The following is a 14,549-nucleotide window of genomic DNA, read 5'->3' as shown; positions in this document are numbered from 1 at the left end:
ACAATCTATTTGGGCATTCTTACCTCTAATGGGTACTACAAGAAACGTATTCTTGTAGTGTTCATTAAGTTTATCCTTCTATTAACACTGTAGTTCACTTTCTAATAGAGATGCGTCACCTCGGCACACACACAAAAAAATAACAAAAACTCCATACAGCTGTTTAGTATCGACAGTACTGACACCGCGCTGCTGATTAAAAAAAAATTCTCATTTTTCAGTTACAGATTTCAACGTTAGAGAGCGTTAAATGTCACGTTTCCTACTAACAATACCAAAAAAAAAAAAAAAAAGTGGGAAAGTGAACACATTATCTGATGACGTAAACAATGCCCAGCTATTATTATCATAATCCAAACAATATCTGGTAAGCGAATTGTTCTATAACGAAGGGTTGTAAGTTTTTAAAGTTGCTTTACAGATACGAGATTGAATAAAAAGACACTCAAGTGTGCACTATTTTTAACTATCGAAAACATGGATATATTTTGCCACATATAAAACGAAAATGAGCAAAGAACGAAGTTCTAAAGACTTGTGTTACTCGCACCAGAAGAGGTCTTCCCGCATTTTGTTGCAAAAGACAAAATAAAACTGCAGAATGGTGAGTGACGTCGAAGTAAGACGTCGAGATTGAGTGTTGATGAATGTTCCATTAATTATGACGCAACAATTATAATCGGAAACAAAAAGTGGATGACAACAATCGCTTATATTTTGATTCTTGTTAAATGAGTATTTAGTCGCACTGGTGTTAAATACTGAACGCTGTATCATAAAAATATCAGATTTAGCAGTTAATCCGCCATTATAGAATTAAGCATGAAAACCTGACGATTTATTTCTCTTTGTAAAGCAGCTTCTGCAAATGTACAAAGAGAATGAGAAGTGCATTTAGGAAATTAAACGATCTGACACGAAACTCTATAGCGATAAAGATTTTCCGTTGTGCAAAACCATGCTCGGGAATAAAATAAACACGAGAAATTACTAAAAGAGCCAAAAGGCTTCAGTTCGGCGATGTAAAAGTACACAAGTCAAGCAGATCTTCGATCCAGCATTGTTTCAAGGCCGAAGAAAAAACTATTAAAGTTCCGTAAGGTAACTCGTCAGAGCCGGAGAGTGAATTCCGTGGTCAAGTTACCTTACGAAACTTTAATAGTTTCTACTTTCGGCTTGAAACGATGCTGGATCGAAGATTTGCTTGACTTACATGCGTAAACAGCAGGAGGTTTCGCATGCAGAGAGAAGGAACAAGGACTGACTCCCTTTTGCATTTAAAAATGGCGACTTCATGCGTAAGAAGATCTTTCTGGCAATGGGTGCTTCGGCATGTTAGACTGGTTGCGTTCTTTTACTGTTCTGCGCACCTTCTCAAATACTGTCCAAGTCTGCGTGGGTGTAATTGTGGCGGCATTGTTATGTCAACACTTTCGCAAATGACTCCGTGTATTGTCCCAATTACAGAAAATCGTCGGTCGTTAGTAATGATTGGCGGTATAGTTTGCCCACTCATTAGAGATCCTTCGACACTTCCGCACACCTCAGCAAAAGGAGAATCCATTCCGATAATAGGGTAACCAGTCCGTATTGTGGGATGAGTTGTTTATTATTACCGGTCGAAAAAATTAACTTCTCTTTTATGATTATTGTAGTTAACTATGTTGCTTGTATAACAGTTGGAAAATTTTACCTATAAAGCACGTGATTTCGCGTGTTGGCGACTAATTCGGACGTTCTTTCATTTCTTTCTCCTCTTCAGCATGAATCGACTATTCTTGGAAAGACGCGAAGCAGGGACCTACAAACGGTGGGAGAACTATAAAGGTCTACATGTGACAAGAATAGCCCTACCTTTCTCCGCAGAGGCTGATATTCCGTGTCCGAAGATGACTGCAGTTCAGAATAACATTCCTGGCTGCGATAGTCTTCAAGTACTAAATGGACGAGGGCATCTCCCTTGTGTGTCTATGAGGTGACATGGAATGCTTTTTTCTTTTTTTCTTCGTTGAGCATTAGACTGAAACAGTTCTTAAAAGAACTGGGCGATGGACTGAGTCCTTGACTCTTTATCTCGTCATCTGAATGAAGAAAATCTGTGTGGATGGAGTGTTATTGGGATAAAAGCTCTAGTCATGGCTGGATAACGGCAACAGCCGAGCCTCAGTTAAAACTTCATTGGCTACAGCATTGCCATTCGTTACCCTGGAAGTCCTGAAAGGGCTTTTCTGTCTCCGAGATCTTCATTGACTGAAACAGAAACGTTAACAATTCTAATCAAAGAAGATTATGTCAGAAAAAAAAAAATGGTGTGTTTATAAAAATTGTCGACCTGGTTGGCCGATTGGTCAGCGTATCCGCTCTCCGGCCAAAAGGCTTCGGGTTCGAATCCCGCCGTGGTCATGGATGTTTGTCTGTGAAAATAATAGTGGTGATGATGAACGGTAGATGGCGCGGTTCGTTGTAGTTGGTGGATTAAGTGTGGAGACAGCATTGTAGAGTAGGTGCCCTCCCTCAATGAGTCCTTGGACTCTCTGGAGGTGTTACGTAATAATAATAATCATATCGTCAATGGAAATTCAAATTTTGAAAAAATGTAAATTAATATCACTTATCATAAATATTTTTATTTTGTATAGAATATTTAATTTATAATGAAGTGAATTTTAATTCATACTGAGCTAGCTTTCTCATAAAATCGAAAGAAGAAATATTTATTTCTGGATTACAAAACGTCTGGAGCAATGGAATTTCTGTTGTATCAATTATTGTAAGCCTAATCAGTTCTCATTCAAGTGCAATAAACTTTGAGGCTTCAAACGAAGCTTATTCAAAGTCGAAAATCGGAGTGGTTAATAGCTTCGAAATTAAGATAACATTTTGAAATCTTCAAGGAACTCCAAGCCGTTCCCCTGTTTAGAATAACTAATTCATGCGATGAACGAGAGCCAACATAGTTATGATAATGATAGATTCGTTAAATCTCTTTTAAAAAAAGTCTTAAAATCTCAATACTTCAATTTTTAAAAGAATATCTGATGGGATTAAGCGCGTGTTTCACAATTAGATGTCAGAATTCGCGACATAGCTGTAAAGAACGAACGCAACCCACTTTCACGAAGAAGTGAAACTCGGCGTTACAGAACCACTTGCTCAAAATAAAGCAGAATAAATACAATAAAATCCTTTCTGGATTAAAAGCATTTCTCGTAGAAGTCAATCGAAATCATTAATAACAGGCAAGATGCACGCTCTTCGAGTTTGCGTGAGTGTTCCAGTACCAAAAACATCTCGCCTGGGAGCTTTACATTTTCATGTCTCGCTCACTTTGAAACCTGTTCGAGTTCTGTACTCATATTCCTACAAACTAATAATGGATGTGTTAATTTAGGAATCTAACTTCGATAAAATCACAGTTATCTAAACTAATTATAACTAGACCTTGGAGAACGACACGTTCTCCGATACTTTATCCCCTCAAATGTGCTGTTAGATTCTCTTTGTTTGTTTGTTTGTTTGTCACTGCAGGTCATTTCAGGGATTTGACGCAATGAATTATATTCAAATTCTTCATCTGAACTCGATAGGAAAATTGACGTATGATGGGTAATTTTACGGACACAAAAGGTGTCAATGAAATTTGAGATTTCGGTTGTAAATATTGAAGTATCTCAACGCACTTCGATTTCATTCGGATTGGATGAAAGAGAAGTTGCGGGTGCCTAATTTGGTAAGCAAAATTTGTTCATTTATACATTATCATACTGAACAAATGTTAACGTTTATGGTAAGATGAATGATAACCCCGTGGATTTTCATCCCTTCATCGCTAAGGAGTTGGTTATATGTATAAAAGATTATCCAGCACCTGGCTCGCCCAATTTAGCGCCGTGTGAGCGGGCGCTTGTGTTTCCATCTGTTGTTCTCATCGTAGTTGAGTCTTGAATGAGTTGATTGGGGGTGGCTAGCCGCCTGAGCGAAGTATGTAGAGGCGGTCCCGCGAAGAAACGTGGGAAGAGCATTCCTGACAAGCCACGGAGCATCAAAAATCATACGGATATTTAAGAACGGCTTTTTCTGTTGTCATCGATCCGTGAGGATAAGATCGTTTTCGTGTGTCATATAAATATATTTATATGACATGCGAGGTTAATCTTAAATGAATTCGATAAGTATTTCTCCGAAATATCTCTACAAATGGTTTTTCCTCCTATTCGAACTCCACGTTTTTCCCACATCTGAGATATGAAATGAAATGGCTCATTGAGAAAACATACTAAAATCACTATCACCATTTTCACCATACGAGAAGACGATGAATATGCCACCGCCAAAATATAACTTGCAAACTTAGTCCTTATAAGAACTGGTTTAAAGGGGCGAAGCAAGAATGCTTTTCATCTTCCCCGTTATCTGTAGAAGACAGTGTAGGGATAAGGTGTTATTGAGCTATTAAAGCTCTGATCATGGCAGGAGGGTAATAGAAATAGCCGAGCCTCAGAACTTCATTGGCTACAGCATTGCCGTATTTAAAGGTAAAGCCGTCTCTAAAAATTCGGACGATCCCTAGGCCACTCAATCGTAGGCGAAAAACCGTTCATCTCAGCGTTGGCTCCACTCAGTGATGGCCTTCCACCCACACACCACCACCGAGCAGAACTGCTTATATTCCGAAGAAAAGCATTCACTGACAAAGCCTTTCAGCGGGCCGTGCAGGAGAACACATTCCCTGGAGACTCAAATTGCTCCCTTAAGGCAAAAACCTTAAGAGAGCGAACTCAAAAACTCAGCGCCCCAAATGGAGCCGAACCTCAGTTAAACTTCATTGGTACAGCATTGCCATCCATTTCCCTCCAAGGGTATTAATCACCACCTTAACTTTCAAACTTATAGTCCTTACAAGGACTGGCTTAAATGGGCGAAGCAAGAATGCTTTTCATCTTCCCAGTTATCTGTAGAGGACAGTGTAGGGATAAAGTATTATTGAGCAATTAAAGCTCTGATCATGACAGGAGGATAACAGCAATAGCCGAGCCTCAGTTAGAACTTCATTAGCTACAGCATTGCCATCCATTACTCTCCAAGGGTATTATTGAATGAATCAATCACCGCATCTTACGGTCGATCCTAACTTGCAAGCCTTATCCTTATAAGGACTGGCTTAAAGGGGCGAAGCAAGAATGCTTTTCATATTCCCCGTTATCTGTAGAGGACAGTGTAGGGATAAGTTGTTATTGAGCAATTAAAGCTCTGATCATGGCAGGAGGGTAACAGCAATAGCCGAGCCTCAGTTAGAACTTCATTGGCTACAGCATTGCCATCCATTACCCACCAAGGGTATTGGATTGAATGAATCAATCACCGTATGTGTAAGTAAAGGTGATATCTCAAAAATATCGGACGATCTCTAGGCCACTCATTCGTGGGCGAAAGACCGTCCAAATCTCAGCGTTGGTTCTACTCAGTGAAACTCGAGTACCGAGCAGAACCGCTCACATTCCGAGGAAAATAATTCACCGGCACGTACCCCTCAGCGGGCCGCGACGGAGAACACTTTCCCCGGTAACTCAAAGTGCTTCCTTAGGTCAAAACCTAAGAGAGCGAACTCGTTTACCCAGGATAACAGCAACAGCCGAACCTCAGTTAAACTTCATTGGTTCAGCATTGCCATCCGTTACCCTATATATGGGCATCTCATATAAAATCAATCACCGCATCTCACGGTCGATTGATCATTCCATCAACCTACATCTAACTTGCAAGCTTGAACTTGAACTTGAACTTAATTGGTTGATGGACTGAGTCCTTGACTCTTTATCCCTTCATCTGGATTTTAGATTGTGGGTGATGAGATTATTGTGGGTAATTTACCCGCTCATTGTGAGCATTGAGGCTGCTTGCAAGCGAATGCATTACAAATCTAATCAATAAACGTTATATTAGTAAATAACAGGTGTACGAATAAAACTTGCATATTATGCATATCTGTGGTCTCATATAATAAAAACTGAAGTAAACTACGATAGCTTTGATTGTGTTTAATATATTATGTCATAAATGTTAAAACACTTAATGAACAGCACTAATAAAAGTCCGAATATATAACTGTTAGACTTGTGTAAGTAGTGCAAACCAGGTCGAAGGCTTATGTTTCATAAAGTGTTGACTGTTTTGAAAGTTTAAATGCTTTAGTACTCTTACCTCTAGAAACTAATGATGAATATGTAGATGTTATTTTATTTTTATTTATTTAAAAAGGTTTATTACCGATTTCCACTTGAGATATTATAATCCACTGCTATCACTTGATCCCTGTTCGAAACACGTGAGATATATTTCACGAATATATCCCCATATCCCTTTGAAAAATATGTCATACAACAAGCCACTAGTTTTTATTATATTTCTAAATACATTTCGCCTACTAATTTATAGCGTGGCTGTTGCACTCGCATTAACGCACGCTGGGAGATCGTAATGCACGTGTAATAGAAACAGACGTGTACGTCTCCTCAGCAGAACAAACTTTCGTCAAGCTCCGATAGAGTGATTTACTGGAGTATCCCTTACCAGCACGTGGAGGGATATTAATGAAATAAACATAATAATAATATGCAGGATTGTGCAAAACATCCATCTGGTCATTGCGCCCCCCCTAACCCCCGTTATCAATACATTTTCAAAGTGGAGGCATTCGTTTACACAAAGCGAGATTTCCTCAGAACGATCAATTTTGCATGTTATGTCGTATTTCTGTTTTGATAGGAAAGCCGAAGTTGCCTAGCAACGGATATATACGAAAATATTGAATGTTACTAAATGATGTTTGTGATATTCAGATCAAAACTGTTACATGGGTCAAAAAAAAAAAGAATTTAATTTTGTCAACACAAATTTGTGTTATTTCCCAATTCAAAATGACTAACATTTGCTTTTAATGTATATTTTATACATCAAAACAAGCCTTTAGACCTTCGGTGAGCGCAGCGGAAGTCTCACTGGATAATGATGCTTATCTCACACTTAGGGATCTTCAAACATCGATGTCTCATCAAGATCTGAACCACAGCATGCTGTTAAAGAGCCAAGATGTTATCCACCAAGCCAGCAAACTGACTTGAGATGCACGATGAAGATATCTCAGCCGTAGCTGACTAAATCATACTCGAACTGTACACGCCCATCCACAGTACGATTTATAGAATGACTTTGATCCAACCAACTGCAAAAACACACACAAAGATAATTGCTTATTTTTTAAATAACTATTTGCTTGCCAGAGATTATTGGCGTATTCAGAATGGGAACCTGTTAAACTGTAAAATGATCGTTTCTATGGTTTTTTTCAGCAATTTTTAGCAGATACAGTTCAGTAATATTAAATTGTGTGAGTTATTGCAGATATATATATATATATATATATATATAGAGAGAGAGAGAGAGAGAGAGAGAGAGAGAGAGAGAGAAAGAGAGAGAGAGAGAGAAAGAGAGAGAGAGAGAGAAATAACGACGCCAGTGTAGGTCAGATACTTCGAATATTGGAGATTCTATTTTTTTCCAATATTCTTTTTTCAATCGAATTTTTAAAAACAAAAGAATAAACGATGAGGATATTTACGCACTACGCGTGCTAATATTATTAGAATTATAATATTAAAACTAATATGGAGCATTATTCGCCTCTCTTTAATCGAATTGCAACATACTAAACCCTCGCCTCTCGCATGCATTGTCGATCCGAAATAATAAGTCACCATTTCTGAAACTTCAAGTCCTTCTTTTTTTGTAGGATTTTTTTCTTTCTTTCTAAAAACAAACGGCCTTCTTGATTGGTTGTATTCGAGTAGTCTGTTTTTCTTCAGAATGGTCAAATACAGCCAATAAAAGAGGCTCATCATGAAGCATGCTCACAGCTTTCCTGTATCACATGAAAATTTAATAAAAATAATAAAGTAGATGTTATAGGAATACGATGCACTGCACTAAATTGATTCAAAATTACTTGAATGTTAGATATGAAATTGTAAAAATAAACAGCAGTTCCAAAATGACAGAACCCAAAATGTACCCGAAGGATCTGTCTTAGGATCACCTTTATTTATTATTGATAACTTCTTAAACTAAAAACTAAAATAAACGCTTTGTAGATGATTCCGTCCAAATTTCCATTACGGACACAGCCGAACAAACGCAAAACATAGCAAATGCTGATTTTTTTTAAAGGTAAAAAATTGGTTCCAGTCAAATAAACTCGGTCTGAATGTCTCAGAAACTAAATACGTAAATTTTAATTTGCGAAATGCAACAAATAAATTTAACCTCGCGGCAATTATTCTTATGTGTTTATAATTTGAGAATAAATTAAAATTGCTTCTGTAGGGAAATAGAAAACATGAAAGTAATAACTTATTTGGGATTAAAATATGACAGTAATTCAAGTTGGAAATCGCACATCACCGATGTCGTAAATAAAGTAAGGATTATGTTAAACAGACTTTGCTACCTAAATAGATTCTTAAATTTAAATATGTTAAAAATATATTCTACGTGGATTCAACGCACACCACAATAAGGCATTTCAAGTTGGGGAGGAATCTATCGCACTACTCTGAAACCTTTAGTCTCGACTCAGAATAAACGTAGGAACAATACACGATATCGCAATGCGCGATAAATACACCCTACTAAACATACCGCCCCTTAGACGTTTATACGGTACTGCTTATCATAAAAAACAAATACGTAAATATGAACCAAGGTGCTTTCCTTAGTAGACATAAGGGTCTAAAATATATAGTTCCTAAAGTAAATAAAAAATCAATACACAAGCATTCTACTTATTTAGCGCGACAAATAATCAATCCACTACATTTAACATTACGAAGTGAAGCCAACCTAAACAGATGAGGTCATGGCATAGATACGTTAACAAAAGTCAGCTGCATTCGAATCAAAAAAAAAAAAAAAAGGTGGGGGGAGGAATCTAAAAAAAAAAATTTATACATTCTAGCAACATAGCAACAAAAAGTACCATTCACAATACGACGGACGCTAGAAATTACATGACCCAAACGTGAAAAAATATAGTGAGAATATTTCAATGTAAATCAAAGCAACAGGCAACATCCGCCATTCATATATTAACAATACCGTTGATAATCATTACTAAAGGGTGTATTTGAAATTTACAAAATAATTAAAAAAATTTAAATTATACAACAGGTTAATTAACTATTTTTAAGTAAAGTTTTGTAGCTATATATTTATATATATTTTACTATATTATGGTAATGAAACAACTTGTTATCTAAAAGAAATTTGAAAATTTCATTTATTATTTCCTGTTTTTAGATAAAAATAACAGATTTCGGAAAAAATAGATAAAAATACAATAGTTAAAAAAGAGCTTAGAAGGATTAAATTTCGTACAGTGAAAATTATAGAAATAAAGGATATTATGAATCCATCATTATTTCATAGTCAAATACTGCATATCGAAGCGGGAAAGGCTTTTACATTAACTTCAGTGAGATATCAATTCGCAGAACTCTTCATATTCCCCGAACTCAAAAGTACTACGATGCAACAAACTCAGGGGAAGCTTATTTTATTCATGAATTAAAATTACAAAGTAGCTAATTATCCGTCCATAAATGTTCGAGAGTAAGGAAACAGCCCAAAATCTTGTTTAGCTGAGGATTTTGAGAGCAAATGAAATCTTTTGAGTCACGTGTTTTCGATTTTAAAGTGAGCAACAAGAAATCGCAATATTTTATCCATAAGAAATTCTGTTTATTTTATAATTAGAAGATATAGGTGATAAATATAATTTAAAACAGATTTTTTCCTAGCTAGTGGTAAATAAAACCTCATTTTTATATAACATCAACGTAATGTTTACTTGCAAATGCGATTTTTAGATACAATACAAATATTAGATTAGGCCATACGAACTGTGTTATTCGTTAATTCGTTTTACCATACACTGATATCAGAATGTTTATTTATTTATGTTTTTGGTATATCTTTTGTAATACATGAAAAGTCCAGTATGTAAAAAGATCTGTAATAAGATATATTTAACAATTTTTAGAGACGGCTTTACTTACTCATAAGTTTTCTACATTAGTATATACAATATATGCTAATACCAAACATTTCTGATAACAATGTTCATATTGATGAGTTGATATTATACTAAAATTTTTAAGGTATGTGAATAAATTTATTATTTCAAAAACTTTAAGTAATATAAATATTTTAATTCCAGTTTTATATTTTATGATTTTTAAATATTATTTTTATTCAAAATGAAGAAGTTGTAAAATATATACCTAATCATTACGTCATGCAGTTTTTGTTAAAGTGAAATGTAACATTCAGATCTACTGATTCCTAGTAAACATATTTAATAACATTACTGCCAAAAAGCAACGAAAAATACACAATTACGAACAATACGTATCGTCAAAATGCATATTTAAAAATCAGTCCTCTAAATGCGTATTTTGTTTCCCAGAGGAAGTTGAGATGAAATCTTATCCCCGAAGGATGGGATATGGTATCCAACCTTCGTCATCATTTGTTGTTTATTTACTTTTTGCCGACGATTTATGCATATATCAGGCGAGCACAATGGGAATCGACGGTGAGATGCGGTGATTAATACCTTTGGAGGGTAATGGATGGCAATGCTGTACCAATGAAGTTTAACTGAGGTTAAACTTCATTGGTACAGGAAGGTAACGGCTATTGCTGTTACCCTCCTGCCATGATCAGAGCTTTAATAGCTCAATAACACCTTATCCCTACAGTGTCCTCTACAGATAACGGGGAAGTGGAAAAGCATTCTTGCTTCGCCCCTTTAAGAAAGTCCTTATAAGGATATAAGATAACTACCGCCACCTGGTGTTCTGAATCATAACATGCAGAGTATATGCTGTTGTTCGAAATCGATTGAGTTCTTCGGATGATTTTAAGGTTTACAGATTAAAATAGGAGTTATCGATGAGAAAACAGACGTCCATCTTTCAAGTCAAACTTCGAGTGGCAGCTCGAAAAAACGAAAAATTCTCTAGTTGGGGAATGGAATCAAACATATAAGGGCTTGATATATATATATATATATATATATATATATATACACACCTCTTCCAAATGGGAATTACCATAATCTCTGTACGGTATCTGAACAAGGTGCGGAACTCTACTGTGAAACTCCTGGTCACGAATTGGCAGATTAGCGATTGGTATTTGATGCAGCCCTCTAGTTCGAGAAATGAGGCAATCTATCGTTTAAACTGCTGTACCCGATATGACGGTTCACACCTTTTTCGGCATCCGGTCCATTCACCCCCACAAGACCAGTGGGGGGGGGGGAGAACTAAATTGTAATCCTAAAAATACTAGGCATCATTAACACCGGACTAGAAAAAAAGCGTCCAGTGGAATCTCTTCTGCAGGCGTAAACAATGTTTGTACCCCTGTGAATAATCATCTCGATCGCTGATCTGAAAGATTAAATGCCCATGCTGCGGGAACTTCTCGAAAGTCAGATGAAAACTCAAAGTAGGCAAATGGTGTCATCTACAGATTTTCTTTGTAAAAAAACGATAAGTTTGTAATAATACTCCTATTTGAATTATTTTGAACTAAAATGCCAACATATGTCGTTGCCATTTATGCATTTTTCAGTTGTCAATCAAGGGAGATGCGATGTCTAATCAACCAAACAACCGACAACACTTATACTGTTGGCTGGCGTAGTAACGACACTATCTACCGTTGACCTCAGGGAAATACACCAAAAACAGGTCAGCCATACAACTTCCGTATATTCTAACCTCTGAAAGGAACTGTCGCCACAGCGAAAGCCAACATTATAAATTATCAACAATATGATTGGTATTTTCCATCACACTGAAGCAATGCTAGATCTCTAAAGTGGGAATATTAGTGGTTTTCTGTATACCATAAAAGTTCCCCATCCCGCAAAACTCCCCTTTAGACTTTTATTATTCTTTCACTAAACGATGAGTTTGTGAGATGCATTGTAAGAGTAATTCAACAAATATTATAAAAACCATGTTGAATGCCGTCATTGAACTGATGTGAGCACTGAAAATTTTCAAATACATGGAAAAGCAGGTTTTTTCTTTTCTCTTTAAATTCCAGTAACCATAAATACTTCAACAAGAATTTGAAAAAAAAAATTTTTTCTCCAAGAGTATTAAGATCTTTGTATTCTTATTTATTTGTAGTTTCGTGGGGGTGCATAGCAAGATGTTTTAGCCATCTTGTGTACTTATATCTATTTTAAGAGCGGGAATGGCTGAGCTGTTTTAAGTTCCCGATTCGTTTCCTCTTCTCTGTGTTGAAGGGATGTCGTATGCTTTTCTGTCCAATGAGTGTTAAAGTAATACATGCACTTAAAAGGCATCCCCGACAGTGCGGAGAACTAAAATTTCGTGCCGTTTCACAATTATAGCAAATAATAAATAATAATAATAAATAGTACCACAGTGTGGCCTCCACATAGTTCCCGGACCGATCGTGATGTTAACGCATTAACAGACTGCTCGATTGCCCACGTGTAGAATCCTCCGCTTATAGATTATGAGGGCAAACACTGTCAACGGCACGATATAACAAGAAAGTTGGATATTCTGTAGCAGCAGCATGCACAAGAGTCGATCTCCTATTACTGCATGTCTCTCTTCATTGCCGATAAAAAATATACAAAAAAAAAGTTAAAAAAAAATAAATAAACAAAAAGTATAAAAAATTCTAAAAAATAAAATAATTTCTAAATGAGCTTTAACATTCGGAACATAAACACAAATATAAATGATAATAGTCTACCGTATAGATGTAGATATAAACAGACATGGGTTGCTACCTAACATCCAACCAGAACAACCTGATCATTTCAGGCTGAACATCCAGTTTCAACTTTACATGACATGGTGGACATTGGCTAAAAACGGAACTGGAAAGTTAAGGGAGCCCATATCTAGCAGTGAATGGAAGTGGCTGAAGACAAAGCATCGTAGCCTGGCGAGGAGTTTCTATCTATTGGCCTGCCGTGAATTTTCGGTAATTGGATGCCTATATTTTTCCTCTTCTCTTAGATTGCCAGCCACTGTGGATGGTTGTCTGTCTGTCTTGGGATTTTTCCACCAATGCAGGATTGTCCCAGAACTGTACGGTCCCATATCTTCATTCTCATATGTAATATCAAATCTTCTTGCCACTATTCGTTAGGTGCGTATAACCCAGTCAACTGCAATGCTCCCAAAACTTATTTCTTCCTTTATCCAAGCAAAAAGAATCACAGTTAACCTTCCATTGCTCTTGATAATACGTAAATTATCAAAACGAATTATATCACTCTTCGTAAATCGTCAGCCAAGGCGATGTCGCACTTATTGGGCTAAGATATATTGGTGAAACCATCCGGCTGATCCTTGATCCATCTCTCGCTAACTCACTTCAAACATCATCTCACAGCTGCCTGTTTCCAGCGTATGTCTTTTCTAGAGTTATTTCCCTATGTACTGCTCTGCTGAACTGTCATCCATCACCCTTCCACATTCCAGTGAACCTCTTAAATCAGGAGAATCAGCTGCTTCCAACATCCCAATTGCAAATCCACATGGAACCTACTTCCATCTTTTTCAGACTTCCTAGCGAAGTGTGTTCCAACAACTATAACTTTCAGCTCGTGTTTCCCTTCACCCGCTTGGCTACACATCGTATCAGTATGCTGTAAGTTATACCACTTCTACTGAATGGGATTTCCATTCAAAAAAGATTGATATCACTCTATTTAAAAGAAATAATTAACCATCGACTAGATGGATAGGAATATGATAGTCTAAGAGAAAACATCGTTTTGTGAAGGGTAGGTCTTGTTCGGGTAATTTGCTTACCTTTTCTAATCAAGTGACAGTGGAGTTGGATAAGGGAAAATGACTACTCATTGATATTGCTAAAGCTTGAAAAAGCATTTGACAAGATTCCACATAGGATTCCATCGCATAAATTGGTGCAAATTGGGATGGATACGAATCTGATGATTTGGATTACAGGGAGGCTGATGAACAGATATCAAACAGTGGTTTATAAACACCTTCAGTCCAGGAGAAGACACGAGATCAGTAGCAAGTGCGCCAAAGCGCTCCGTACTGTTCTTTACTGATGATAAATTGGGAATGGCACTGATAAATGAATGTGATGAAGAGATTCTGCAGGAAGGATTAAACAGACTAGCAGTATGGGCAAAGGTAAATGGCTGCCAGTATGATGTGGCCAAGTATAAGATGATACTCTTTGGGAAGAGATGAGAAGCTGTGTACTGTCTTGATGGAACCGAATCGCAGGATTGCGTTCCATCAAGCTGATCAAACAGAAAACTGGGTGTGATTGTGAACAGGGAGTTGAAGTTCAGAGGGCATATTCCAAAGTAACCAAAACATCGCAACATACTACGTGGTTGTTGAAGAACACACTGACAAACAGGGATGCAGAATTTATTGTTCGCCTATATA

This window comes from Typopeltis vanoorti, chromosome 13, assembly GCF_054136105.1.
Source record: "Typopeltis vanoorti isolate ZY-2024b chromosome 13, IOZ_Tvanoo_1.0, whole genome shotgun sequence".
Taxonomy (NCBI): Eukaryota; Metazoa; Arthropoda; class Arachnida; order Uropygi; family Thelyphonidae; genus Typopeltis; species Typopeltis vanoorti.
Note: the sequence above shows the minus strand (reverse complement) of the source record.